Below are 27733 nucleotides of genomic sequence, written 5' to 3'. Positions count from 1 at the left end.
GATGTGCCCAGGGACCGCTGGACCTGACTGCAAAAAATCCTTATATCGAAGGATGGACCCCACACTGAAGTTGTCCCCACCTCAAACTTGTGCTGCCCTGATAGACCCAAGGGAGCCCTACAAACTGACATCAGGAACCTGGACTGCTGAGTTTTCTTTCCCAGGGAAAATGGAAAAAGGTTATGCCCAGGGGCCCCTGGCCCTGGGCTGGGCCCTGACTGCAAAAAATCCTTATATCGAAGGATGGACCCCACACCGAAGTTGTCCCCACCTCAAAATTGTGCTGCCCTGATCGACCGAAGGGAGCCCTACAAACTGACATCAGGAACCTGGACTGCTGAGTTTTCTTTCCCAGGGAAAATGGAAAAAGGATGTGCCCAGGGGCCCCTGGCCCTGGGCTGGGGCCTCACTGCAAAGAATCCTTATATCGAAGGATGGACCCCACACCGAAGTTGTCCCCACCTCAAACTTGTGCTGCCCTGATAGACCCAAGGGAGCCCTACAAACTGACATCAGGAACCTGGACTGCTGAGTTTTCTTTCCCAGGGAAAATGGAAAAAGGATGTGCCCAGGGGCCCCTGGCCCTGGGCTGGGGCCTCACTGCAAAGAATCCTTATATCGAAGGATGCACCCCACACCGAAGTTGTCCCCACCACAAACTTGTGCTGACCTGATAGACCCAAGGGAGCCCTACAAACTGACATCAGGAACCTGGACTGCTGAGTTTTCTTTCCCAGGGAAAATGGAAAAAGGTTGTTCCCAGGGGCCCCTGGCCCTGACTGCAAAAAATTCTTATATCGAAGGATGGACCCCACACCGAAGTTGTCCCCACCTCAAACTTGTGCTGCCCTGATAGACCCAAGGGAGCCCTACAAACTGACATCAGGAACCTGGACTGCTGAGTTTTCTTTCCCAGGGAAAATGGAAAAAGGATGTGCCCAGGGGCCCCTGGCCCTGACTGCAAAGAATCCTTATATCGAAGGATGGACCCCACACCGAAGATGTCCCCACCTCAAACTTGTGCTGCCCTGATAGACCCAAGGGAGCCCTACAAACTGACATCAGGAACCTGGACTGCTGAGTTTTCTTTCCCAGGGAAAATGGAAAAAGGATGTGCCCAGGGGCCCCTGGCCCTGACTGCAAAAAATCCTTTTATCGAAGGATGGACCCCACACCGAAGTTGTCCCCACCTCAAACTTGTGCTGCCCTGATAGACCCAAGGGAGCCCTACAAACTGACATCAGGAACCTGGACTGCTGAGTTTTCTTTCCCAGGGAAAATGGAAAAAGGATATGCCCAGGGGCCCCTGGCTCTGACTGCAATGAATCCTTATATCGAAGGATGGACCCCACACCGAAGTTGTCCCCACCTCCAACTTGTGCTGCCTTGATACACCCAAGGGAGCCCTACAAACTGACATCAGGAACCTGGACTGCTGAGTTTTCTTTCCCAGGGAAAATGGAAAAAGGATGTGCCCAGGGACCACTGGACCTGACTGCAAAAAATCCTTATATCGAAGGATGGACCCCACACCAAAGTTGTCCCCACCTCAAACTTGTGCTGCCCTGATAGACCCAAGGGAGCCCTACAAACTGACATCAGAAACCTGGACTGCTGAGTTTTCTTTCCCAGGGAAAATGGAAAAAGGATGTGCCCAGGGGCCCCTGGGCCTGGGCTGGGGCCTCACTACAAAGAATCCTTATATCGAAGGATGGACCCCACACCGAAGTTGTCCCCACCTCAAACTTGTGCTGCCCTGATAGACCCAAGGGAGCCCTACAAACTGACATCAGGAACCTGGACTGCTGAGTTTTCTTTCCCAGGGAAAATGGAAAAAGTTTGTGCCCAGGGGCGCCTAGCCCTGACTGCAAAGAATCCTTATATCGAAGGATGGACCCCACACCAAAGTTGTCCTCATTCCAAACTTGTGCTGCCCTGATAGACCCAAGGGAGCCCTACAAACTGACATCAGGAACCTGGACTGCTGAGGTTTCTTTCCCAGGGAAAATGGAAAAAGGATGTGCCCAGGGGCCCCTGGCCCTGGGCTGGGGCCTCACTGCAAAAAATCCTTATATCGAAGGATGGACCCCACACCGAAGATGTCCCCACCTCAAACTTGTGCTGCCCTGATAGACCCAAGGGAGCCCTACAAAGTGACATCAGGAACCTGGACTGCTGAGTTTTCTTTCCCAGGGAAAATGGAAAAAGGATGTGCCCAGGGGCCCCTGGCCCTGACTGCAAAAAACCTTATATCGAAGGATGGACCCCACACCGAAGTTGTCCCCACCTCAAACTTTTGCTGCCCTGATAGACCAAAGGGAGCCCTACAAACTGACATCAGGAACCTGGACTGCTGAGTTTTCTTTCCCAGGGAAAATGGCCAAAGGATGTGCCCGGGGTCCCCTGGCCCTGACAGCAAAAAATCCTTATATCGAAGGATGGACCCCAGACCAAAGTTGTCCCCACCTCAAACTTGTGCTGCCCTGATAGACCCAAGGGAGCCCTACAAACTGACATCAGGAACCTGGACTGCTGAGTTTTCTTTCCCAGGGAAAATGGCCAGAGGATGTGCCCGGGGGCCCCTGGCCCTGACTGCAAAAAATCCTTATATCGAAGGATGGAACCCACACCGAAGTCGTCCCCACCTCAAACTTGTGCTGCCCTGATAGACCCAAGGGAGCCGTACAAACTGACATCAGGAACCTGGACTGCTGAGTTTTCTTTCCCAGGGAAAATGGAAAAAGGATGTGCCCAGGGGCCCCTGGCTCTGACTGCAAAAAATCCTTTTATCGAAGGATGGACCCCACACCGAAGTTGTCCCCACCTCAAACTTGTGCTGCCCTGATAGACCCAAGGGAGCCCTACAAACTGACATCAGGAACCTGGACTGCTGAGTTTTCTTTCCCAGGGAAAATGGAAAAAGGATGTGCCCAGGGGCCCCTGGACCTGACTGCAAAGAATCCTTATATCGAAGGATGGACCCCACACCGAAGATGTCCCCACCTCAAACTTGTGCTGCCCTGATAGACCCAAGGGAGCCCTACAAACTGACATCAGGAACCTGGACTGCTGAGTTTTCTTTCCCAGGGAAAATGGAAAAAGGATGTGCCCAGGGGCCCCTGGCCCTGACTGCAAAAAATCCTTATATCGAAGGATGGACCCCACACCGAAGTTGTCCCCACCTCAAACTTGTGCTGCCCTGATAGACCCAAGGGAGCCCTACAAACTGACATCAGGAACCTGGACTGCTGAGTTTTCTTTCCCAGGGAAAATGGAAAAAGGATATGCCCAGGGGCCCCTGGCTCTGACTGCAATGAATCCTTATATCGAAGGATGGACCCCACACCGAAGTTGTCCCCACCTCAAACTTGTGCTGCCTTGATACACCCAAGGGAGCCCTACAAACTGACATCAGGAACCTGGACTGCTGAGTTTTCTTTCCCAGGGAAAATGGAAAAAGGATGTGCCCAGGGACCACTGGACCTGACTGCAAAAATCCTTATATCGAAGGATGGACCCCACACCAAAGTTGTCCCCACCTCAAACTTGTGCTGCCCTGATAGACCCAAGGGAGCCCTACAAACTGACATCAGGAACCTGGACTGCTGAGTTTTCTTTCCCAGGGAAAATGGAAAAATATTGTTCCCAGGGGCCCCTGGCCCTGACTGCAAAAAATCCTTATATCGAAGGATGGACCCCAGACCGAAGTTGTCCCCACCTCAAACTTGTGCTGCCCTGATAGACCTAAGGGAGCCCTACAAACTGACATCAGGAACCTGGACTGCTGAGTTTTCTTTCCCAGGGAAAATGGCCAAAGGATGTGCCCGGGGTCCCCTGGCCCTGACAGCAAAAAATCCTTATATCGAAGGATGGACCCCAGACCGAAGTTGTCCCCACCTCAAACTTGTGCTGCCCTGATAGACCCAAGGGAGCCCTACAAACTGACATCAGGAACCTGGACTGCTGAGTTTTCTTTCCCAGGGAAAATGGCCAGAGGATGTGCCCGGGGGCCCCTGGCCCTGACTGCAAAAAATCCTTATATCGAACGATGGAACCCACACCGAAGTCGTCCCCACCTCAAACTTGTGCTGCCCTGATAGACCCAAGGGAGCCGTACAAACTGACATCAGGAACCTGGACTGCTGAGTTTTCTTTCCCAGGGAAAATGGAAAAAGGATGTGCCCAGGGGCCCCTGGCTCTGACTGCAAAGAATCCTTATATCGAAGGATGGACCCCACACCGAAGATGTCCCCACCTCAAACTTGTGCTGCCCTGATAGACCCAAGGGAGCCCTACAAACTGACATCAGGAACCTGGACTGCTGAGTTTTCTTTCCCAGGGAAAATGGAAAAAGGATATGCCCAGGGGCCCCTGGCTCTGACTGCAATGAATCCTTATATCGAAGGATGGACCCCACACCGAAGTTGTCCCCACCTCAAACTTGTGCTGCCTTGATACACCCAAGGGAGCCCTACAAACTGACATCAGGAACCTGGACTGCTGAGTTTTCTTTCCCAGGGAAAATGGAAAAAGGATGTGCCCAGGGACCACTGGACCTGACTGCAAAAAATCCTTATATCGAAGGATGGACCCCACACCAAAGTTGTCCCCACCTCAAACTTGTGCTGCCCTGATAGACCCAAGGGAGCCCTACAAACTGACATCAGGAACCTGTACTGCTGAGTTTTCTTTCCCAGGGAAAATGGCCAAAGGGTGTGCCCAGGGGCGCCTAGCCCTGACTGCAAAGAATCCTTATATCGAAGGATGGACCCCACACCAAAGTTGTCCTCACCTCAAACTTGTGCTGCCCTGATAGACCCAAGGGAGCCCTACAAACTGACATCAGGAACCTGGACTGCTGAGGTTTCTTTCCCAGGGAAAATGGAAAAAGGATGTGCCCAGGGGCCCCTGGCCCTGGGCTGGGGCCTCACTGCAAAAAATCCTTATATCGAAGGATGGACCCCACACCGAAGATGTCCCCACCTCAAACTTGTGCTGCCCTGATAGACCCAAGGGAGCCCTACAAAGTGACATCAGGAACCTGGACTGCTGAGTTTTCTTTCCCAGGGAAAATGGAAAAATATTGTTCCCAGGGGCCCCTGGCCCTGACTGCAAAAAATCCTTATATCGAAGGATGGACCCCAGACCGAAGTTGTCCCCACCTCAAACTTCTGCTGCCCTGATAGACCTAAGGGAGCCCTACAAACTGACATCAGGAACCTGGACTGCTGAGTTTTCTTTCCCAGGGAAAATGGCCAGAGGATGTGCCCGGGGGCCCCTGGCCCTGACTGCAAAAAATCCTTATATCGAAGGATGGAACCCACACTGAAGTCGTCCCCACCTCAAACTTGAGCTGCCCTGATAGACCCAAGGGAGCCCTACAAACTGACATCAGGAACCTGGACTGCTGAGTTTTCTTTCCCAGGGAAAATGGAAAAAGGATGTGCCCGGGGGCCCCTGGCCCTGACTGCAAAAAATCCTTATATCGAAGGATGGACCCCACACCGAAGTTGTCCCCACCTTAAAATTGTGCTGCCCTAATAGACCCAAGGGAGCCCTACAAACTGACATCAGGAACCTGGACTGCTGAGTTTTCTTTCCCAGGGAAAATGGAAAAAGGATGTGCCCTGGGGCCCCTGGCCCTGACTGCAAAAAATCCTTATATCGAAGGATGGACCCCACACCGAAGTTGTCCCCACCTCAAACTTGTGCTGCCCTGATAGACCCAAGGGAGCCCTACAACCTCACATCAGGAACCTGGACTGATGAGTTTTCTTTCCCAGGGAAAATGGAAAAAGGATGTGCCCAGGGGCCCCTGGCCCTGGGCTGGGGCCTCACTGCAAAGAATCCTTATATCGAAGGATGGACCCCACACCGAAGTTGTCCCCACCTTAAAATTGTGCTGCCCTGATAGACCCAAGGGAGCCCTACAAACTGACATCAGGAACCTGGACTGCTGAGTTTTCTTTCCCAGGGAAAATGGAAAAAGGATGTGCCCAGGGGCCCCTGGCCCTGACTGCAAAAAATCCTTATATCGAAGGATGGACCCCACACCGAAGTTGTCCCCACCTCAAACTTGTGCTGCCCTGATAGACCCAAGGGAGCCCTACAAACTGACATCAGGAACCTGGACTGCTGAGGTTTCTTTCCCAGGGAAAATGGAAAAAGGATGTGCCCAGGGGCCCCTGGCCCTGGGCTGGGGCCTCACTGCAAAAAATCCTTATATCGAAGGATGGACCCCACACCGAAGATGTCCCCACCTCAAACTTGTGCTGCCCTGATAGACCCAAGGGAGCCCTACAAACTGACATCAGGAACCTGGACTGCTGAGTTTTCTTTCCCAGGGAAAATGGAAAAAGGATGTGCCCAGGGGCCCCTGGCCCTGACTGCAAAAAATCCTTATATCGAAGGATGGACCCCAGACCGAAGTTGTCCCCACCTCAAACTTGTGCTGCCCTGATAGACCTAAGGGAGCCCTACAAACTGACATCAGGAACCTGGACTGCTGAGTTTTCTTTCCCAGGGAAAATGGCCAGAGGATGTGCCCGGGGGCCCCTGGCCCTGACTGCAAAAAATCCTTATATCGAAGGATGGAACCCACACTGAAGTCGTCCCCACCTCAAACTTGTGCTGCCCTGATAGACCCAAGGGAGCCCTACAAACTGACATCAGGAACCTGGACTGCTGAGTTTTCTTTCCCAGGGAAAATGGAAAAAGGATGTGCCCGGGGGCCCCTGGCCCTGACTGCAAAAAATCCTTATATCGAAGGATGGACCCCACACCGAAGTTGTCCCCACCTTAAAATTGTGCTGCCCTAATAGACCCAAGGGAGCCCTACAAACTGACATCAGGAACCTGGACTGCTGAGTTTTCTTTCCCAGGGAAAATGGAAAAAGGATGTGCCCTGGGGCCCCTGGCCCTGACTGCAAAAAATCCTTATATCGAAGGATGGACCCCACACCGAAGTTGTCCCCACCTCAAACTTTTGCTGCCCTGATAGACCCAAGGGAGCCCTACAAACTGACATCAGGAACCTGGACTGATGAGTTTTCTTTCCCAGGGAAAATGGAAAAAGGATGTGCCCAGGGGCCCCTGGCCCTGGGCTGGGGCCTCACTGCAAAGAATCCTTATATCGAAGGATGGACCCCACACCGAAGTTGTCCCCACCTTAAAATTGTGCTGCCCTGATAGACCCAAGGGAGCCCTACAAACTGACATCAGGAACCTGGACTGCTGAGTTTTCTTTCCCAGGGAAAATGGAAAAAGGATGTGCCCAGGGGCCCCTGGCCCTGACTGCAAAAAATCCTTATATCGAAGGATGGACCCCACACCGAAGTTGTCCCCACCTCAAACTTGTGCTGCCCTGATAGACCCAAGGGAGCCCTACAAACTGACATCAGGAACCTGGACTGCTGAGTTTTCTTTCCCAGGGAAAATGGAAAAAGGATATGCCCAGGGGCCCCTGGCTCTGACTGCAATGAATCCTTATATCGAAGGATGGACCCCACACCGAAGTTGTCCCCACCTCAAACTTTTGCTGCCCTGATAGACCCAAGGGAGCCCTACAAACTGACATCAGGAACCTGGACTGATGAGTTTTCTTTCCCAGGGAAAATGGAAAAAGGATGTGCCCAGGGGCCCCTGGCCCTGGGCTGGGGCCTCACTGCAAAGAATCCTTATATCGAAGGATGGACCCCAGACCGAAGTTGTCCCCACCTCAAACTTGTGCTGCCCTGATAGACCTAAGGGAGCCCTACAAACTGACATCAGGAACCTGGACTGCTGAGTTTTCTTTCCCAGGGAAAATGGCCAAAGGATGTGCCCGGGGTCCCCTGGCCCTGACAGCAAAAAATCCTTATATCGAAGGATGGACCCCAGACCGAAGTTGTCCCCACCTCAAACTTGTGCTGCCCTGATAGACCCAAGGGAGCCCTACAAACTGACATCAGGAACCTGGACTGCTGAGTTTTCTTTCCCAGGGAAAATGGCCAGAGGATGTGCCCGGGGGCCCCTGGCCCTGACTGCAAAAAATCCTTATATCGAACGATGGAACCCACACCGAAGTCGTCCCCACCTCAAACTTGTGCTGCCCTGATAGACCCAAGGGAGCCGTACAAACTGACATCAGGAACCTGGACTGCTGAGTTTTCTTTCCCAGGGAAAATGGAAAAAGGATGTGCCCAGGGGCCCCTGGCTCTGACTGCAAAGAATCCTTATATCGAAGGATGGACCCCACACCGAAGATGTCCCCACCTCAAACTTGTGCTGCCCTGATAGACCCAAGGGAGCCCTACAAACTGACATCAGGAACCTGGACTGCTGAGTTTTCTTTCCCAGGGAAAATGGAAAAAGGATATGCCCAGGGGCCCCTGGCTCTGACTGCAATGAATCCTTATATCGAAGGATGGACCCCACACCGAAGTTGTCCCCACCTCAAACTTGTGCTGCCTTGATACACCCAAGGGAGCCCTACAAACTGACATCAGGAACCTGGACTGCTGAGTTTTCTTTCCCAGGGAAAATGGAAAAAGGATGTGCCCAGGGACCACTGGACCTGACTGCAAAAAATCCTTATATCGAAGGATGGACCCCACACCAAAGTTGTCCCCACCTCAAACTTGTGCTGCCCTGATAGACCCAAGGGAGCCCTACAAACTGACATCAGGAACCTGTACTGCTGAGTTTTCTTTCCCAGGGAAAATGGCCAAAGGGTGTGCCCAGGGGCGCCTAGCCCTGACTGCAAAGAATCCTTATATCGAAGGATGGACCCCACACCAAAGTTGTCCTCACCTCAAACTTGTGCTGCCCTGATAGACCCAAGGGAGCCCTACAAACTGACATCAGGAACCTGGACTGCTGAGGTTTCTTTCCCAGGGAAAATGGAAAAAGGATGTGCCCAGGGGCCCCTGGCCCTGGGCTGGGGCCTCACTGCAAAAAATCCTTATATCGAAGGATGGACCCCACACCGAAGATGTCCCCACCTCAAACTTGTGCTGCCCTGATAGACCCAAGGGAGCCCTACAAAGTGACATCAGGAACCTGGACTGCTGAGTTTTCTTTCCCAGGGAAAATGGAAAAATATTGTTCCCAGGGGCCCCTGGCCCTGACTGCAAAAAATCCTTATATCGAAGGATGGACCCCAGACCGAAGTTGTCCCCACCTCAAACTTCTGCTGCCCTGATAGACCTAAGGGAGCCCTACAAACTGACATCAGGAACCTGGACTGCTGAGTTTTCTTTCCCAGGGAAAATGGCCAGAGGATGTGCCCGGGGGCCCCTGGCCCTGACTGCAAAAAATCCTTATATCGAAGGATGGAACCCACACTGAAGTCGTCCCCACCTCAAACTTGAGCTGCCCTGATAGACCCAAGGGAGCCCTACAAACTGACATCAGGAACCTGGACTGCTGAGTTTTCTTTCCCAGGGAAAATGGAAAAAGGATGTGCCCGGGGGCCCCTGGCCCTGACTGCAAAAAATCCTTATATCGAAGGATGGACCCCACACCGAAGTTGTCCCCACCTTAAAATTGTGCTGCCCTAATAGACCCAAGGGAGCCCTACAAACTGACATCAGGAACCTGGACTGCTGAGTTTTCTTTCCCAGGGAAAATGGAAAAAGGATGTGCCCTGGGGCCCCTGGCCCTGACTGCAAAAAATCCTTATATCGAAGGATGGACCCCACACCGAAGTTGTCCCCACCTCAAACTTGTGCTGCCCTGATAGACCCAAGGGAGCCCTACAACCTCACATCAGGAACCTGGACTGATGAGTTTTCTTTCCCAGGGAAAATGGAAAAAGGATGTGCCCAGGGGCCCCTGGCCCTGGGCTGGGGCCTCACTGCAAAGAATCCTTATATCGAAGGATGGACCCCACACCGAAGTTGTCCCCACCTTAAAATTGTGCTGCCCTGATAGACCCAAGGGAGCCCTACAAACTGACATCAGGAACCTGGACTGCTGAGTTTTCTTTCCCAGGGAAAATGGAAAAAGGATGTGCCCAGGGGCCCCTGGCCCTGACTGCAAAAAATCCTTATATCGAAGGATGGACCCCACACCGAAGTTGTCCCCACCTCAAACTTGTGCTGCCCTGATAGACCCAAGGGAGCCCTACAAACTGACATCAGGAACCTGGACTGCTGAGTTTTCTTTCCCAGGGAAAATGGCCAGAGGATGTGCCCGGGGGCCCCTGGCCCTGACTGCAAAAAATCCTTATATCGAAGGATGGAACCCACACTGAAGTCGTCCCCACCTCAAACTTGTGCTGCCCTGATAGACCCAAGGGAGCCCTACAAACTGACATCAGGAACCTGGACTGCTGAGTTTTCTTTCCCAGGGAAAATGGAAAAAGGATGTGCCCGGGGGCCCCTGGCCCTGACTGCAAAAAATCCTTATATCGAAGGATGGACCCCACACCGAAGTTGTCCCCACCTTAAAATTGTGCTGCCCTAATAGACCCAAGGGAGCCCTACAAACTGACATCAGGAACCTGGACTGCTGAGTTTTCTTTCCCAGGGAAAATGGAAAAAGGATGTGCCCTGGGGCCCCTGGCCCTGACTGCAAAAAATCCTTATATCGAAGGATGGACCCCACACCGAAGTTGTCCCCACCTCAAACTTTTGCTGCCCTGATAGACCCAAGGGAGCCCTACAAACTGACATCAGGAACCTGGACTGATGAGTTTTCTTTCCCAGGGAAAATGGAAAAAGGATGTGCCCAGGGGCCCCTGGCCCTGGGCTGGGGCCTCACTGCAAAGAATCCTTATATCGAAGGATGGACCCCACACCGAAGTTGTCCCCACCTTAAAATTGTGCTGCCCTGATAGACCCAAGGGAGCCCTACAAACTGACATCAGGAACCTGGACTGCTGAGTTTTCTTTCCCAGGGAAAATGGAAAAAGGATGTGCCCAGGGGCCCCTGGCCCTGACTGCAAAAAATCCTTATATCGAAGGATGGACCCCACACCGAAGTTGTCCCCACCTCAAACTTGTGCTGCCCTGATAGACCCAAGGGAGCCCTACAAACTGACATCAGGAACCTGGACTGCTGAGTTTTCTTTCCCAGGGAAAATGGAAAAAGGATATGCCCAGGGGCCCCTGGCTCTGACTGCAATGAATCCTTATATCGAAGGATGGACCCCACACCGAAGTTGTCCCCACCTCAAACTTGTGCTGCCTTGATACACCCAAGGGAGCCCTACAAACTGACATCAGGAACCTGGACTGCTGAGTTTTCTTTCCCAGGGAAAATGGAAAAAGGATGTGCCCAGGGGCCCCTGGGCCTGGGCTGGGGCCTCACTGCAAAGAATCCTTATATTGAAGGATGGACCCCACACCAAAGTTGTCCCCACCTCAAACTTGTGCTGCCCTGATAGACCCAAGGGACCCCAAAAAACTGACATCAGGAACCTGGACTGCTGAGTTTTCTTTCCTAGGGAAAATGGCCAAAGGGTGTGCCCAGGGGCGCCTAGCCCTGACTGCAAAGAATGCTTATATCGAAGGATGGACCCCACACCAAAGTTGTCCTCATCTCAAACTTGTGCTGCCCTGATAGACCCAAGGGAGCCCTACAAACTGACATCAGGAACCTGGACTGCTGAGGTTTCTTTCCCAGGGAAAATGGAAAAAGGATGTGCCCAGGGGCCCCTGGCCCTGGGCTGGGGCCTCACTGCAAAAAATCCTTATATCGAAGGATGGACCCCACACCGAAGATGTCCCCACCTCAAACTTGTGCTGCCCTGATAGACCCAAGGGAGCCCTACAAAGTGACATCAGGAACCTGGACTGCTGAGTTTTCTTTCCCAGGGAAAATGGAAATATATTGTTCCCAGGGGCCCCTGGCCCTGACTGCAAAAAATCCTTATATCGAAGGATGGACCCCAGACCGAAGTTGTCCCCACCTCAAACTTGTGCTGCCCTGATAGACCTAAGGGAGCCCTACAAACTGACATCAGGAACCTGGACTGCTGAGTTTTCTTTCCCAGGGAAAATGGCCAGAGGATGTGCCCGGGGGCCCCTGGCCCTGACTGCAAAAAATCCTTATATCGAAGGATGGAACCCACACGGAAGTCGTCCCCACCTCAAACTTGTGCTGCCCTGATAGACCCAAGGGAGCCCTACAAACTGACATCAGGAACCTGGACTGCTGAGTTTTCTTTCCCAGGGAAAATGGAAAAAGGATGTGCCCGGGGGCCCCTGGCCCTGACTGCAAAAAATCCTTATATCGAAGGATGGACCCCACACCGAAGTTGTCCCCACCTTAAAATTGTGCTGCCCTAATAGACCCAAGGGAGCCCTACAAACTGACATCAGGAACCTGGACTGCTGAGTTTTCTTTCCCAGGGAAAATGGAAAAAGGATGTGCCCTGGGGCCCCTGGCCCTGACTGCAAAAAATCCTTATATCGAAGGATGGACCCCACACCGAAGTTGTCCCCACCTCAAACTTTTGCTGCCCTGATAGACCCAAGGGAGCCCTACAAACTGACATCAGGAACCTGGACTGATGAGTTTTCTTTCCCAGGGAAAATGGAAAAAGGATGTGCCCAGGGGCCCCTGGCCCTGGGCAGGGGCCTCACTGCAAAGAATCCTTATATCGAAGGATGGACCCCACACCAAAGTTGTCCCCACCTTAAAATTGTGCTGCCCTGATAGACCCAAGGGAGCCCTACAAACTGACATCAGGAACCTGGACTGCTGAGTTTTCTTTCCCAGGGAAAATGGAAAAAGGATGTGCCCAGGGGCCCCTGGCCCTGGGCTGGGGCCTCACTGCAAAGAATCCTTATATCGAAGGATGGACCCCACACCGAAGTTGTCCCCACCTCAAACTTGTGCTGCCCTGATAGACCCAAGGGAGCCCTACAAACTGACATCAGGAACCTGGACTGCTGAGTTTTCTTTCCCAGGGAAAATGGAAAAAGGATGTGCCCAGGGGCCCCTGGCCCTGACTGCAAAAAATCCTTATATCGAAGGATGGACCCCACACCGAAGTTGTCCCCACCTCAAACTTGTGCTGCCCTGATAGACCCAAGGGAGCCCTACAAACTGACATCAGGAACCTGGACTGCTGAGTTTTCTTTCCCAGGGAAAATGGAAAAAGGATGTGCCCAGGGGCACTTGGCCCTGGGCTGGAGCCTCACTGCAAAGAATCCTTATATCGAAGGATGGACCCCACACCGAAGTTGTCCCCACCTCAAACTTGTGCTGCCCTGATAGACCCAAGGGAGCCCTACAAACTGACATCAGGAACCTGGACTGCTGAGTTTTCTTTCCCAGGGAAAATGGAAAAGGATGTGCCCAGGGGCCCCTGGCCCTGACTGCAAAAAATCCTTATATCGAAGTTGTCCCCACCTCAAACTTGTGCTGCCCTGATAGACCCAAGGGAGCCCTACAAACTGACATCAGGAACCTGGACTGCTGAGGTTTCTTTCCCAGGGAAAATGGAAAAAGGATGTGCCCAGGGGCCCCTGGACCTGACTGCAAAGAATCCTTATATCGAAGGATGGACCCCACACCGAAGTTGTCCCCACCTCAAACTTGTGCTGCCCTGATAGACCCAAGGGAGCCCTACAAACTGACATCAGGAACCTGGACTGCTGAGTTTTCTTTCCCAGGGAAAATGGAAAAACGATATGCCCAGGGGCCCCTGACCCTGACTGCATAAAATCCTTATATCGAAGGATGGACCCCACACCAAAGTTGTCCCCACCTCAAACTTGTGCTGCCCTGATAGACCCAAGGGAGCCCTACAAACTGACATCAGGAACCTGGACTGCTGAGTTTTCTTTCCCAGGGAAAATGGAAAAAGGATGTGCCCGGGGGCCCCTGGCCCTGTCTGCAAAAAATCCTTATATCGAAGGATGGACCCCACACCGAAGATGTCCCCACCTCAAACTTGTGCTGCCCTGATAGACCCAAGGGAGCCCTACAAACTGACATCAGGAACCTGGACTGCTGAGTTTTCTTTCCCAGGGAAAATGGAAAAAGGATGTGCCCAGGGGCCCTTGGCCTTGGGTAGGGGCCTCACTACAAAAAATCCTTATATCGAAGGATGGACCCCACACCGAAGTTGTCCCCGCCTCAAACTTGTGCTGCCCTGATACACCCAAGGGAGCCCTACAAACTGACATCAGGCACCTGGACTGCTGAGTTTTCTTTCCCAGGGAAAAAGGCCAAAGGATGTGCCCAGGGGCCCCTGGCCCTGACTGCAAAAAATCCTTATATCGAAGGATGGAAGCCACACCGAAGTTGTCCCCACCTCAAACTTGTGCTGCCCTGATAGACCCAAGGGAGCCCTACAAACTGACATGAGGAACCTGGACTGCTGAGTTTTCTTTCCCAGGGAAAAACGCCAAAGGATGTGCCCAGGGGCCCCTGGCCCTGGGCTGGGGTCTCACTACAAAAAATCCATATATCGAAGGATGGACCCCACACCAAAGTTGTCCCCACCTCAAACTTGTGCTGCCCTGATAGACCCAAGGGAGCCCTACTAACTGACATCAGGAACCTGGACTGCTGAGTTTTCTTTCCCAGGGAAAATGGAAAAAGGATGTGCCCAGGGGCCCCTGGCCCTGACTGCAAAAAATCCTTATATCGAAGGATGGACCCCACACCGAAGTGTTCCCCACCTCAAACATGTGCTACCATGATATACCGAAGGGAACCCTACAAACTGACATCAGGAACCTGGACTGCTTAGTTTTCTTTCCCAGGAAAAATGGAAAAAGGGTGTGCCCAGGGGCCCCTGGCCCTGACTGCAAAGAATCCTTATATCGAAGGATGCACCCCACACCGAAGTAGTCCCCACCTCAAACTTGTGCTGCCCTGATAGACCCAAGGGAGCCCTACAAACTGACATCAGGAACCTGGACTGCTGAGTTTTCTTTCCCAGGGAAAATGGCCAAAGGTTGTGCCCAGGGGCGCCTAGCCCTTATTGCAAAGAATCCTTATATCGAAGGATGGACCCCACACCGAAGTTGTCCCCACCTCAAACTTGTGCTGCCCTGATACACCCAAGGGAGCCCTACAAACTGACATCAGGAACCTGGACTGCTGAGTTTTCTTTCCCAGGGAAAATGGAAAAAGGATGTGCCCAGGGGCCCCTGGCCCTGACCGCAAAAAATCCTTATATCGAAGGATGGAGCCCACACCGAAGTTGTCCCCACCTCAAACTTGTGCTGCCCTGATAGACCCAAGGGAGCCCTACAAACTGACATCAGGAACCTGGACTGCTGAGTTTTCTTTCCCAGGGAAAATGGAAAAAGGATGTGCCCAGGGGCACTTGGCCCTGGGCTGGAGCCTCACTGCAAAGAATCCTTATATCGAAGGATGGACCCCACACCGAAGTTGTCCCCACCTCAAACTTGTGCTGCCCTGATAGACCCAAGGGAGCCCTACAAACTGACATCAGGAACCTGGACTGCTGAGTTTTCTTTCCCAGGGAAAATGGAAAAGGATGTGCCCAGGGGCCCCTGGCCCTGACTGCAAAAAATCCTTATATCGAAGTTGTCCCCACCTCAAACTTGTGCTGCCCTGATAGACCCAAGGGAGCCCTACAAACTGACATCAGGAACCTGGACTGCTGAGTTTTCTTTCCCAGGGAAAATGGAAAAAGGATGTGCCCAGGGGCCCCTGGACCTGACTGCAAAGAATCCTTATATCGAAGGATGGACCCCACACCGAAGTTGTCCCCACCTCAAACTTGTGCTGCCCTGATAGACCCAAGGGAGCCCTACAAACTGACATCAGGAACCTGGACTGCTGAGTTTTCTTTCCCAGGGAAAATGGAAAAAGGATATGCCCAGGGGCCCCTGACCCTGACTGCATAAAATCCTTATATCGAAGGATGGACCCCACACCAAAGTTGTCCCCACCTCAAACTTGTGCTGCCCTGATAGACCCAAGGGAGCCCTACAAACTGACATCAGGAACCTGGACTGCTGAGTTTTCTTTCCCAGGGAAAATGGCCAGAGGATGTGCCCGGGGGCCCCTGGCCCTGTCTGCAAAAAATCCTTATATCGAAGGATGGACCCCACACCGAAGATGTCCCCACCTCAAACTTGTGCTGCCCTGATAGACCCAAGGGAGCCCTACAAACTGACATCAGGAACCTGGACTGATGAGTTTTCTTTCCCAGGGAAAATGGAAAAAGGATGTGCCCAGGGGCCCCTGGCCCTGACTGCAAAAAATCCTTATATCGAAGGATGGACCCCACACCGAAGCTGTCCCCACCTCAAACTTGTGCTGCCCTGATAGACCCAAGGGAGCCCTACAAACTGACATCAGGAACCTGGACTGCTGAGTTTTCTTTCCCAGGGAAAATGGAAAAAGGATGTGCCCAGGGGCCCCTGGACCTGACAGCAAAGAATCCTTATATCGAAGGATGGACCCCACACCGAAGTTGTCCCCACCTCAAACTTGTGCTGCCCTGATAGACCCAAGGGAGCCCTACAAACTGACATCAGGAACCTGGACTGCTGAGTTTTCTTTCCCAGGGAAAATGGCCAAAGGATGTGCCCACGGGCCCCTGGCCTTGGGCTGGGCCCTGACTGCAAAGAATCCTTATATCGAAGGATGGAGCCCAGACCGAAGTTCTCCCCATCTTAAACTTGTGCTGCCCTGATAGACCAAAGGGAGCCCTACAAACTGACATCAGGAACCTGGACTGCTGAGTTTTCTTTTCCAGGGAAAATGGCCAAAGGATGTGCTCAGTGGCCCCTGGTCCTGACTGCAAAAAATCCTTATATCGAAGGAGGGAGCCCAGACCGAAGTTGTCCCCAACTCAAACTTGTGCTGCCCTGATACACCCAAGGGAGCCCTACAAACTGACATCAGGAATCTGGGCTTCTGAATTTGCTTTCACTATGTAGATATCCCTCATTCATTGGCAGGGCCCTGCGATCCCCTTTGTTTTCACGTCCCACGTTTCCTTTTGCGTCCTCAATGTCAAATCCTCACTGGATTTCCCTCATCTTGCATCTCCCACCCCCAAGTACTCAGGGATTTTTTTTCATGCCGAATACCTGTTGTAATCTGACAGTACAAAGCTTCGGCTTGATTTTTTCTGTGCTGGATTTCTCCTTGGGAAATCTGCCACCATATAACCCTAACCACAACCACTTTGCTTTGCTCAGAATTCACAACCTTCAGACCAGCATCATGGCACCTTACCCACTGGCCCTCCACTGGCACCTTCCCAAATCATTCCAGTAATGCTCCACATTTTCAGTGTGCATCCTGTCTCGCCCTCATCCTGACCCTAAAAATACACCAAGGAATTCTAAAATAGCCATTAGGAAGGTATAACAATTCTCTAAAAGATGCCAGAGAAAGCCTTCAAAAATCCCCTAATAGCCCTGCAAAAAAAAACACTCAAGGAAGCCTGCTCTGCCTCCAAACCCCTTCCTGTTGCCCTCTAGCCCACAGATGTCATCCCTACCTTTTCGCAGCGGGTCCTGTTGTCCTCTGAGGGTTCTGGCATTGTCCTGGTGCGAGGGTCGCTGCCCTGTCCCACTGGGAGGCTTCCGGTGTGGTCTCACTGTCAGGCTTGCTGTGCTGTGCTGCTGTTGTTAGGGGTGAAAAGGGAAAAGGCTGCTTAGGGTGAGGTTAGGGCTGGGTGAGGGGTGCTGCACCTGTACCCTAACTTGCCTCGTAAGCTGTACCCTGTAGCCCTGATCCCCACTGGACTGTCCAGCCCTCAGACCCTCTCCCTTCACCCCTGACCCCTCCCTCAGCCCCCCAGCCCTCAGGCTCTGGCTGTCACCCTCGAACCCCCCTTTGCCCCTCAAGCCCCCTCTCCTCTGCCCCTCAGCCCCCAGCTTCTCTGTGTCACCCTCCAGCTGCCCCTGCCCCCCTCAGCATCTCTCTGTGTCACCCACTGTCCCCTCCCCTGTTCCTCCCTCAGCTCCCAGCCTCTGTCACCCTCAAGCTGTCCCTCAGCCTCTATGCCATGAAAAGACCCTAAAAAACCCACAAAAATGCCCTAAAAAACCCCTCATCTTCAAAATGTCTTAAAACCCCGACAAAAACATGAAAATAGCCTCAGAATGCCCTTAAAATACAATAAAAATACTCTACTTTAAAAAGCCCCTAAAACACCCCTAAAAACCCCCAAAGAACCTTTAAAAAATATCTCTAAATATTCCTAGAAGAGCTCTGAAAATAGCCCCAAAATCCTTAAAACACATTGATGAGACCCTAAAGAAACACCGCAGCGAGGGAGGCTGGAAGATGCGAAGCCGCGCTCCCGGCCCCGGGCGCAGCGCGGCTCCGGCAGGAAAGCGGCTCCTCCGGCAGGCAGAGGCGGCGCCAGGCCGGGAGACCCCCGCCCGCTGCCCCCGGCCCGGCGGGGCCGGCACCGGGCCCGGGGGGCCCCGGCGGCGCCCGAGCCCCGCGCCCGGAGCGGACGGAGCGGCGGCACCGGCCGGCACCGGCGCGGCGCCCGCGCCGCCTCCCCTGCCCGCCGGCCCGGCCAAAGCTCCGCTCGGCTCCGCACGGCTCGCACCGGCGCGGCTCCGGCGGGCCCGCGGCAGCCCAGCCGCGCCCAGCTCCCCTTCCGCCCCGGCCAGCCCCGGCACTTCCGGCAGGGCTCCGCGCCGGACCCTTTGCTGCCGGGCCGGGGGCAGAAGAAGCGCCCCGAATGCAGCGGCACAGCCCGATCCCCGCCCTGCCAGCGCTGCCACGGCTGCAGCTCCCTTCCTCTGAAGCCCCGACACTGACGCCACGCTCCGGCGCTCACCTCACCCCAACAAGGGAAAAGAAATGTAGGCTTCCCTTCAATCGTGTCCCCTAGAAGAGAAGAAAAGAAGCAGCTTTCCTCAAATGATGGCAAAAGGGAGAATTTTACCTCAATCCAAACCCCTTAAAAGGTGGGACCACAGGACTACCCCCTCCAATTCAACCTCAGGATGATGAAATTTCAAAGGGAAAGGAGAAAAGTCCCCGCTATAAAGGCACAGCACCGGCTCACCTGCTTGGCTGCTGCTTCTCGGCACAAAGGTTTGTCCCTGGGCTCCTCCTTTGAGCAATGCTCCACGTATCCAAGTGTGTATCCAGGTGATCCCCCGGACCCTGTCCAAAGCGCCCACCGTCCTTCCAGGAGACAGCCCCGCGAGCCCCCCACAAACTCCTCTTCAGCAGCTCCATGCAAAACCTGGCTGAGGCAAACCCTCACCCTTAAATAACCTCCCCCCGGCAGGACACGCCCCTCCTCCTCATCAACTTAACAGCTCACACCTGCTGCTGTTGCCACTCTCCAACAGGGTCTCTTGGTCTCTCCCTCTCCAGCACACAGCCCACTTCTCACAGACACAGATCCAACAGAAATTTGCTACAGGTGTTGGCTTTTCTTAATCCACCTGGTTACATGATTAAAACACATACATGCATTGATGGTCATTGAGAGAAAGCTTTCCCCTGGAGAAAACAGTCCTTTTTCCGGCACACTTTGATACACCTTCGGAAAAAGCAGAATCTGCACCAACTCCTAAGACCCCTGCCGAGGAACCCAGCCCTGCCTGGGACACCCAAAGCAGCAGACCTTGAAAAAGGAGGGGAAAAGTCAAGCTTGGAGTGGAAAAAGAGGATAGAACTACAGCAGCCTTTAAAAATGCCTGCACAGAGCAATAGTGGGAACCAGACACATTTATTCTTTCCTTGCTTTCTGTGATGACATAAATAGGAAGTAAGAACACGTTAAACAAAAGGCAGAGCTAGGATTTTACAGGTCTTCATTTTGGCAGGCTGCATGACAAACACCTCTTCCAGGACTGCGATGCCTTTTGGGGAATGGCAGAGAACGGAGGCAAAAGGTGCCGGGAGCCCTTTCTGTTCCCTTCAGCCTCTGCAGCTGCTCCGCTGGTTTCAGGGCACTCACTTGGTTTGTTCCTAGAGAAAAAGGCTAGGGCATGATTTTCAAAACTACTGCCCGTCCCCAGTCAGAGTTTCCTACATTCCTGGGTACAAATGAGTGGATGGAGAGAGTGGATGGATGCTGTCCAGCAGTGTCCCCAGGGGCATCTGGAGTGTTCACACTGCTGAGCTGAGAAAAACTCACCAAACCCAGCCCAGGGGCCTGTGATCCTCCACCCACCCGGGGGAGCTCTGGTCGCTGTAAACAGAGGCCACAGCGCACACCAGGCTCTGCTGTGCCCGGTGAGGAGTCTCTGTATGAGCCTTGAGCCCTGGTATCGCCTTCCAAACACCACAGAGACCTCTTGTGCCATCAGAGAAAAGCCCTGGAGCAAACGTGTGTCCCCAGCACGATCAACAAGAGATGCAGAATTACCTCCTCAATAAAAACACTGTTTCTGATGGAAATGTTACCTCTGTCAACTGTGAGGATTTTATAGGAATACTGGCTCAAGAATTCAGTGACTTCAGGGATTCCATACCACAGGTTCCTGGGACTGCTTGGGCATCCAGAGCCTATAGTATTGGTTAAACTGGTAGAGCTGAGGATACTTATCAGCTTTGTCACAGAGCTGGAACGTCATGCAGGGAGCAAGGGGTTCTCTCGGAGAGTGCAGGAGGCCAGTGAAAACAGCACCAAGGTCCTCCACGACGTCTGCTCCTAGAAAAGCCAAATAAATTAAACTATTGACATGAGCACGGACACTGGGGCAACCTTCCTTACTTTGGGCCTTGCCAGCAGCCGACAGAGCCTCACGCAGAAAAGAACTGATCGAGATCAAAAAGTGTTCCTAGTGACCTAGACAGGTGCTCCTGGCCGCTGAGGTACCTGAAAAACCCTCCAGACATCATCAGCTCTTGCTTAAGCAAATAATCCACCTTCACCGTGTTGTGCCAAAAACACACCCGGCCCTTAACAGGGAGAGACCCTGCCAGGCACCGCCTCAGAGAAGAACCGAGCTGTACTGGGGGGACACACCCAGCCAACGTGTACAAGTTAAACAGAATTTTCTCTCAGAACTGGGACTTTCAGCACCCCCCAGGTGCTACTCGACTGCCACATACACACAGAGGGCTTTGTGAGGTGCTCTGGGGTTGGCCAGTCCTGCTCCAAGCCCTGCTGATGCCCCGGTGGTTTTAAGGATGTCCTCAAGGAGGTGGTAGAACCTCACAGTGTTTGCCCCTGGAGCTTAATTTCTGAAGTTTTCCTTGGGAAACGCACCCACTTCCTACTTAACAAGGCAGTCCCCTCTCCCTGCTCTCGGGAAGAGCTGCCCACAGGCACGGGAACCACCTTCCTCTCCTGATCGCCACGCTCTGCCCTTAAAACGCTGTTACTGAGGCCAGCTACTTCCACACCAAGACTGTCCATGCAGGGACAGTGTCCCTTCTCTTCAGGGTCAGGGAAAAAGGGCAGAAGCACCTACAGAGCTTCAATGCCCCTCCTGAGCACAAAGCACCGTGAATCTGCACCTCCTGCTGCTTGCAGGGAAGATAATAAAATGCCTCAAGGTAAAAAATGATAAATGGTAAAAAATTATTACAAGAGGGTAGAAGTGATGCTGCTTTCACTCCACTGCTAGAAATGACACATAAAACATAAAAAAAACCCCTGTACCTGTTCCATTTTCAGACTGAAACAACAGCATATTCCTGGCTGCTCATGCAGCAGGGACAACAGCACTGAAGGGAAATGTTTGGATAATCATGTCTTCATTTAAAGAGAATCCAATTCCTTCATCTAAGCCATCACTGCCCTCCATCAGAACAGCCAGCACATCCACGACATCTAATAAGCGAAGGAAAAAATGTAAGCAGAGGATCCAGACTTACTGGGAAAACAACAGAGGTAGAATGCAACATTCCAGGAACACAAGGTAGCTTTTTAGTCACAAAAAAAAAGAAAAAAAAAAAAAAAACCACCCAAAAAAAACCTAAAAAAAAAACCCACCAAAAAACAAAAAACCCCAAAAAACCCCAAAGGCACATTTGCCAGGCAATACAAAGTTAGGGGCAGCACAAAAATCACAGCTGTACTTCACTCTGCCTTTCAAAGCTGCTGTCCAGCACAGGTTGCCCACAGAAGCTGTGGCTGCCCCCGGATCCCTGGAAGTGTCCAAGGCCAGGCTGGACAGGGCTTGGAGCACCCTGGCATGGTGGAAGGTGTCCCTGCCCATGGCAGGGGTGGAACGGGACGAGCTTTAAATAAAGGTGCCTTCCCATCCAAACCCTTCTGGGATTCCACAATTCTGTGAGCAGCCCCAGGCAGAAGGGCTAAATTTCCATTGTGGTTTGGAAATGCTGCTGCAAGAGCACAAACAGATTTCAAATACTGTTCAAGTGGCACAACCACATCAAAAATTACGTCTGGGGGTAAAGTGGCAACTCTGCAATTCCAGCCTCTGATACCAAGGACACATGGAGGGCTGAATCCGGGGGGAGTTCGGGGTCCGAGTCGGGGTCGTCTTCATGAGCCACCAGCCTGGGGACCCAAAAATCGGGGGGAACCCCGAATTGGGGGAGGACCCAAAATTGGGGAGTCCTGGGGGGCTCTGGAAGGTCTTTGCAGCATCCCAGGAGGAATTTTGGGAGTCCCAAGAGGGGGTTTGGGGAGTCATGAAGGGAATTTAGGGGCTCTCAGAGAGTTTTTGGAGGGTCCCAGGAGGAATTTTGGGGACCCTGATGGGAATTTTGGGGATCCCAGGGGGTGTTTTGAGGTCCTGGAGAGGTTTTTGGGGGGGTCTCAGGGAGTTTTTGGGGTCCCAGGAGAAATTTCAGGGGTCCTAAAGAGAAATTTGGAGGTCCCAGAAGGTGTTTTGGGGTGACAAATAGAATTTTGGGGGTTCAGGGGGTGTTTTGGGGTCCCGAAGGGAATTTTGGGGGTCCCAGTGGGGTTTTGGGGGTCCTGAAGGGAATTTTGGGCGTCCCAGGGGGGGTTTTGGAGTCCTGGGGAGAATTTTGGGTATCTCAAGAGGTTTTTGGGAGGAATTTTGGGGTCCCAAAGAGAATTTTGTGGGTCCTGGGGAGGGTTTGGGTCCTGAAGTAGAATTTTGGGGGTCCCAGGGGGTTTTGGGGGGTCCCAGGAGGAATTTCAGGGACCCTGATAGGAATTTTGGGGGTCCCAGCGGGGGTTTTGGAGTCCCAAAGGGAATTTTGGCCAACCCAGGGGGAGTTTTGGAGTCCTGGGGAGAATTTTGAGGGTCTCAGGGGGGTTTTGGGTGGAATTTTGGGGGTCCCGAGTGGAATTTTGTGGGTCCTGGGGAGGGTTTGGTGTTCTGAAGGGAATTTTGGGGGTTTCTGGGAGTTTTGGGGGGGTTCCAGTAGGAATTTTGAGGTCCTGAAGGGAAATTTGGGGGTCCCAGGGGGGGTTTTGGGGTCCCAAAGGGAATTTTGGAAGTCCCAGGGGGGATTTTGGGGTCCTGGAGAGGTTTTTGGGTGTCCCAGGGGGCCTTGTGATGTCCTGGAGAGAATTTTGGGGGTCTCATAGGGTCTTGGGGAGGAATTTTAGGGGTCCCAAGTAGAATTTTGTGGGTCCTGGGGGGGGTTTGGGGTCCTCAAGTGGATTTTGGGGGTCTCAGGGGGTTTTGGGGGGTCCCAGGAGGAATTTAGGGGTCCTGAAGGGAATTTTGGGGTCTCAAGGAGTTTTGGGGGGTTTCAGGAGGAATTTCGAGGACCCTGATGGGAATTTTGGAGGTCCCAGGGGGGTTTTTGGGGTCCCAAATGGAAGTTTGGGCGTTCCGGGAGGGGTTTTGGGGTCCCAAAGGGAATTTTGATGGTCTCAGGGGGGTTTTGGGAGGAATTTTGTGGGTCCCAACCAGAATTTTGAGGGTCCTGGGGGTGGGTTTGGGGTCCTGAAGGGAATTTTGAGGTCTCACGAAGTTTTTGGGGGGTCCCAGAAAGAATTTCGGGGACCCTGATGGGAATTTTGGGGCTCCCGGGGGGGGGTTTGGGGTCCCGAAGAGAATTTTGGGGGTCTCAGTGGGGTTTTGGGTCTCCCAGGAGGAATTTCAGGGACCCTGATGGGAATTTGGGGTGTCCCAGGGGGGCTTGTGGTGTCCTGGGGAGAATTTTAGGGGTCTTGGGGGTTTTTTGGGAGGAATTTTGGGGGTCCCGAGTGGAATTTTGTGTGTCCTGGGGAGGGTTTGGGGTTCTGACGGGAATTTTGGGGACTTCTGGGAGTTTGTGGGGGGTCCCAGGAGGAATTTGGGGTTTGTGAGAACCCCAGCCTCTCTCTGGGGTCTCATGTGGTGAAATTCCTCCTCCAACCCCTGCTTCCAAAGAAAAACTCCGCAGGCTTTAGCTGTTCGGTCTCAAGGCAGTTTATTGCTAGTTATCTGACAGGTTATGTTCTTGGACTGCGGCTGTTTGATCAGCGGCCTGGGTAGAGGCACACACACACCCTGACATCCTCTCGATCTGCTGTCTTCTTCGTCTCTCCCCCCACCCAGGGCTGCTGCTATCTTTTATAAGATATATTACGTATAACATGTTTACAATTATTCCCCAGTACCTACTACCTACGTTGCCAAGTGTTTTTCTACTCTAAACCAATCTGTGAGTGCCAACATCACCAAGAACATGGAGGTAAGGAAAAAGAAGGAGGAAGAACAGGATCAGCCCACTTTCCTCCATCTTAGAACTCCTGACCCCCATGTACAAAGTGAAAACCCCCCTGGACATGTGCTAAAACCCCCTTGTACAATACTAAAAAAATTTCCCCTCTACTTTGTAATTACTTTTACTATACTATCTAACCTTTTGTGACTGCTTGTTCCACCTCCAAAGTTGGTAACTCATTCCATGGCTCAAACTCACAATCACAGCTGTTTCCAGCTGCCTGCCAGGGTCCCAAATGCTTCTGACCAAGGCCTGGAACCACTAAAAATGTCTGAGAGACATTATGAGTTCCCACAGGGGTCCTGAAAAGAAATCTGGGGGTCCCAGGGGGGGTTTTGGGGTCCTGAAGGGAATTTTGGGTGTCCCAGGGGGTTTTTGAAGTCCTGGGGAAAATTTTGAGGGTCTTAGGGGGTTTTTGGGTGGAATTTTGAGGGTCCCGAGTAGAATTTTGGGGGTCCTGGGGGGGAGGTTTGGGGTCCTGAAGTGAATTTTGGGGTCTCAGGAAGTTTTTGGGGGGTCCCAGAAAGAATTTTGGGGACCCCGATGGGAATTTGGGGCTCCCGGGGGGGTTTTTGGAGTCCGGAAGGGAATTTTGGGGGACCAGGGGGGGTTTTGGGGTCCGGAAGGGAATTTTGGGAGTTCCAAGGGGGTGGGTTGGGGTCTGGAAGGGAATTTTAGGGGTCTCAGGGGGTTTTTGTGGGTACCTGGAGGAATTTCGGGGACCCTGATGGGAATTTTGGGAGTCCCAGGGGGGGTTTTGGGGTCCTGAAGGGAATTTTGGGCGTCCCAGGGGGAGTTTTGGAGTCCTGGGGAGAATTTTGGGGGTCTCAGGGGGTTTTCGGGAGGAATTTTGGGGGTCCCGAGTAGAATTTTGTGGGTCCTGGGGAGGGTTTGGGGTCCTGAAGGGAATTTTTGGGTCTCAGGGAGTTTTTGGGGGGGTCCCAGGAGGAATTTTGGGGACCGTGATGGGAATTTTGGGGGTCCCAGGGGGGTTTTTGGAGTCCCGAAGGGAATTTTGGGGGTCCCAGATGGGGTTTTGAGGGTCCCAAAGGGAATTTTTTGGTCTCTGGAGTTTTTGGGGTCCCAGGAAAAACTTCGGGGTCCTGAAGGGAATTTTGGGAGTCACAGGGGGGGTTTTGGAGTCCTGGGGAGAATTTTGGGGGTCTAAGGGCTTTTTTGGGAGGAATTTTGGGGGTCCCGGGTAGAATTTTGGGGGTCCTGGGGAGGTTTTATGGTCCTGAAGTGAATTTTGCGGTCTCTGGGAGTTTTTGGGGGGTCCCAAGAGGAATTTTGGGGACCCCGATGGGAATTTTGGGGGTCCCAGGAGGGTTTTGGAGTCTGGAAGGAAATTTTGGGAGTCCCAGGGGGGGGTTTGGAGTCCTGGGGAGAATTTTGATGGTCTCAGGGTTTTTTTGGGAGGAATTTCGGGGGTCCTGAGTAGAATTTTGGGGGTTCTGGGGGTGGGTTTGGGGTCCTGAAGGAAACTTTGGGGGTCTCAAGGAGTTTTGGGGGGTCCCAGGAGGAATTTCGGGGATTCTGATGGGAATTTTTAGGGGTCCCAGGGGGGGTTTTGGAGTCCCGAAGGGAATTTTGGGCGTTCCAGGGGGGGTTTTGGAGTCCTGGGTGGAATTTTGAGGGTCCTGGGGGTATGTTTGGGGTTCTGAAGGGAATTTTGGGGTCTCACGAAGTTTTTGGGGGGTCCCAGGAGGAATTTCGGGGACCCTGATGGGAATTTTGGGGGTCTCAGGGGGTTTTGGGGGGTCCCATGAGGACTTTCGGGGTCCTGAAGGGAATTTTGGGGTGTCAAGGAGTTTTGGGGGGTCCCAGGAGGAATTTCGGGGAGTCTGATGGGAATTTTGAGGGGTCCCAGGGGGGGTTTTGGAGTCCTGGGGAGAATTTTGATGGTCTCAGGGTTTTTTTGGGAGGAATTTCGGGGGTCCTGAGTAGAATTTTGGGGGTTCTGGGGGTGGGTTTGGGGTCCTGAAGGAAACTTTGGGGGTCTCAAGGAGTTTTGGGGGGTCCCAGGAGGAATTTCGGGGACTCTGATGGGAATTTTTAGGGGTCCCAGGGGGGGTTTTGGAGTCCCGAAGGGAATTTTGGGCGTTCCAGGGGGGGTTTTGGAGTCCTGGGTGGAATTTTGAGGGTCCTGGGGGTATGTTTGGGGTTCTGAAGGGAATTTTGGGGTCTCACGAAGTTTTTGGGGGGTCCCAGGAGGAATTTCGGGGACCCTGATGGGAATTTTGGGGGTCTCAGGGGGTTTTGGGGGGTCCCATGAGGACTTTCGGGGTCCTGAAGGGAATTTTGGGGTGTCAAGGAGTTTTGGGGGGTCCCAGGAGGAATTTCGGGGAGTCTGATGGGAATTTTGAGGGGTCCCAGGGGGGGTTTTGGAGTCCTGGGGAGAATTTTAGGGGTCTCAGGGTTTTTTTGGGAGGAATTTTGGGGGTCCCGAGTAGAATTTTGTGGGTCCTGGGGAGGGTTTGGGGTTCTGAAGGGAATTTTGGGGGTCTCTGGAAGTATTTGGGGGGTCCCAGGAGGAATTTTGGGGTCCTGAAGGGAATTTTGGGGGTCCTAGGGGGGGTTTTGGGGTCCCAAAGGGAATTTTGGGCGTCCCAGGGGGTTTTTGGGGGTCCCAGGAAGAATTTCCGGGTCCTGAAGGGAATTCTGGGGCTCCCAGGGGGGTTTTGGGATCCCAAATGCAATTTTAGGCATTCCAGGGAGAGCTTTGGAGTCCTGGGGAGAATTTTGAGGGTCTCCGGGGGTTTTTGGGGGCAATTTTGGAGGTCCCGAGTAGAATTTTTTGGGTCCTGGGGGAGGTTTTGGGGTCCTGAAAAGAATTTTGGGGGTCTCACGAAATTTTTGGGGGTCCCAGAAATAATTTTGGTGACCCTGATGGGAATTTTGGGGGTCTCAGGGGGTTTTGGGGGGTCCCATGAGGAATTTTGGCGTCTTGAAGGGAATTTTGGGGTCTCAAAGAGTTTTGGGGGCTTCCCAGGAGGAATTTTGGGGACCCTGATGGGAATTTTGGGTGTCCCAGGGGGGTTTTCGGGGTCCTGAAGGGAATTTTGGTGGTCCCAGGGGGGTTATCTGGGTTCTGAAGGGAATTTTGTGGGTCCCAGGGGGGTGTTCTGGGTCCCGAAGGGAATTTTGTGGGTCCCAGGGGGGTTTTTGGGGTCCCTAAGGGAATTTTGAACGTTCCAGGGCCGTCCCGGTGGTTTTG

General features: G+C 52.9%; 1 long non-coding RNA gene across 2 annotated transcripts; it reads right to left on the bottom strand.

The window, feature by feature from the left end:
• Nucleotides 1-16014: 16014 nt before the first annotated feature.
• On the bottom strand, nucleotides 16015-22393 carry LOC144247736 (uncharacterized). Of its 2 annotated transcripts, XR_013341291.2 has the most exons (5): nucleotides 21937-22393; nucleotides 21518-21688; nucleotides 18959-20560; nucleotides 18728-18777; nucleotides 16015-17552 (listed from the first exon to the last, which is right to left on the bottom strand). It is a non-coding gene; the product is annotated as an uncharacterized LOC144247736 (long non-coding RNA). The 2 variants fall into 2 exon arrangements; XR_014949856.1 differs by having other exon boundaries at nucleotides 21518-22393.
• Between the last annotated feature and the right edge of the window lie 5340 nt (nucleotides 22394-27733).

This window comes from Lonchura striata, chromosome 22, assembly GCF_050655825.1.
Source record: "Lonchura striata isolate lonStrDom1 chromosome 22, ASM5065582v1, whole genome shotgun sequence".
In the NCBI taxonomy this organism is placed as follows: Eukaryota; Metazoa; Chordata; class Aves; order Passeriformes; family Estrildidae; genus Lonchura; species Lonchura striata.
Note: the sequence above shows the minus strand (reverse complement) of the source record. Positions and strands in the feature narration are given on the sequence as shown.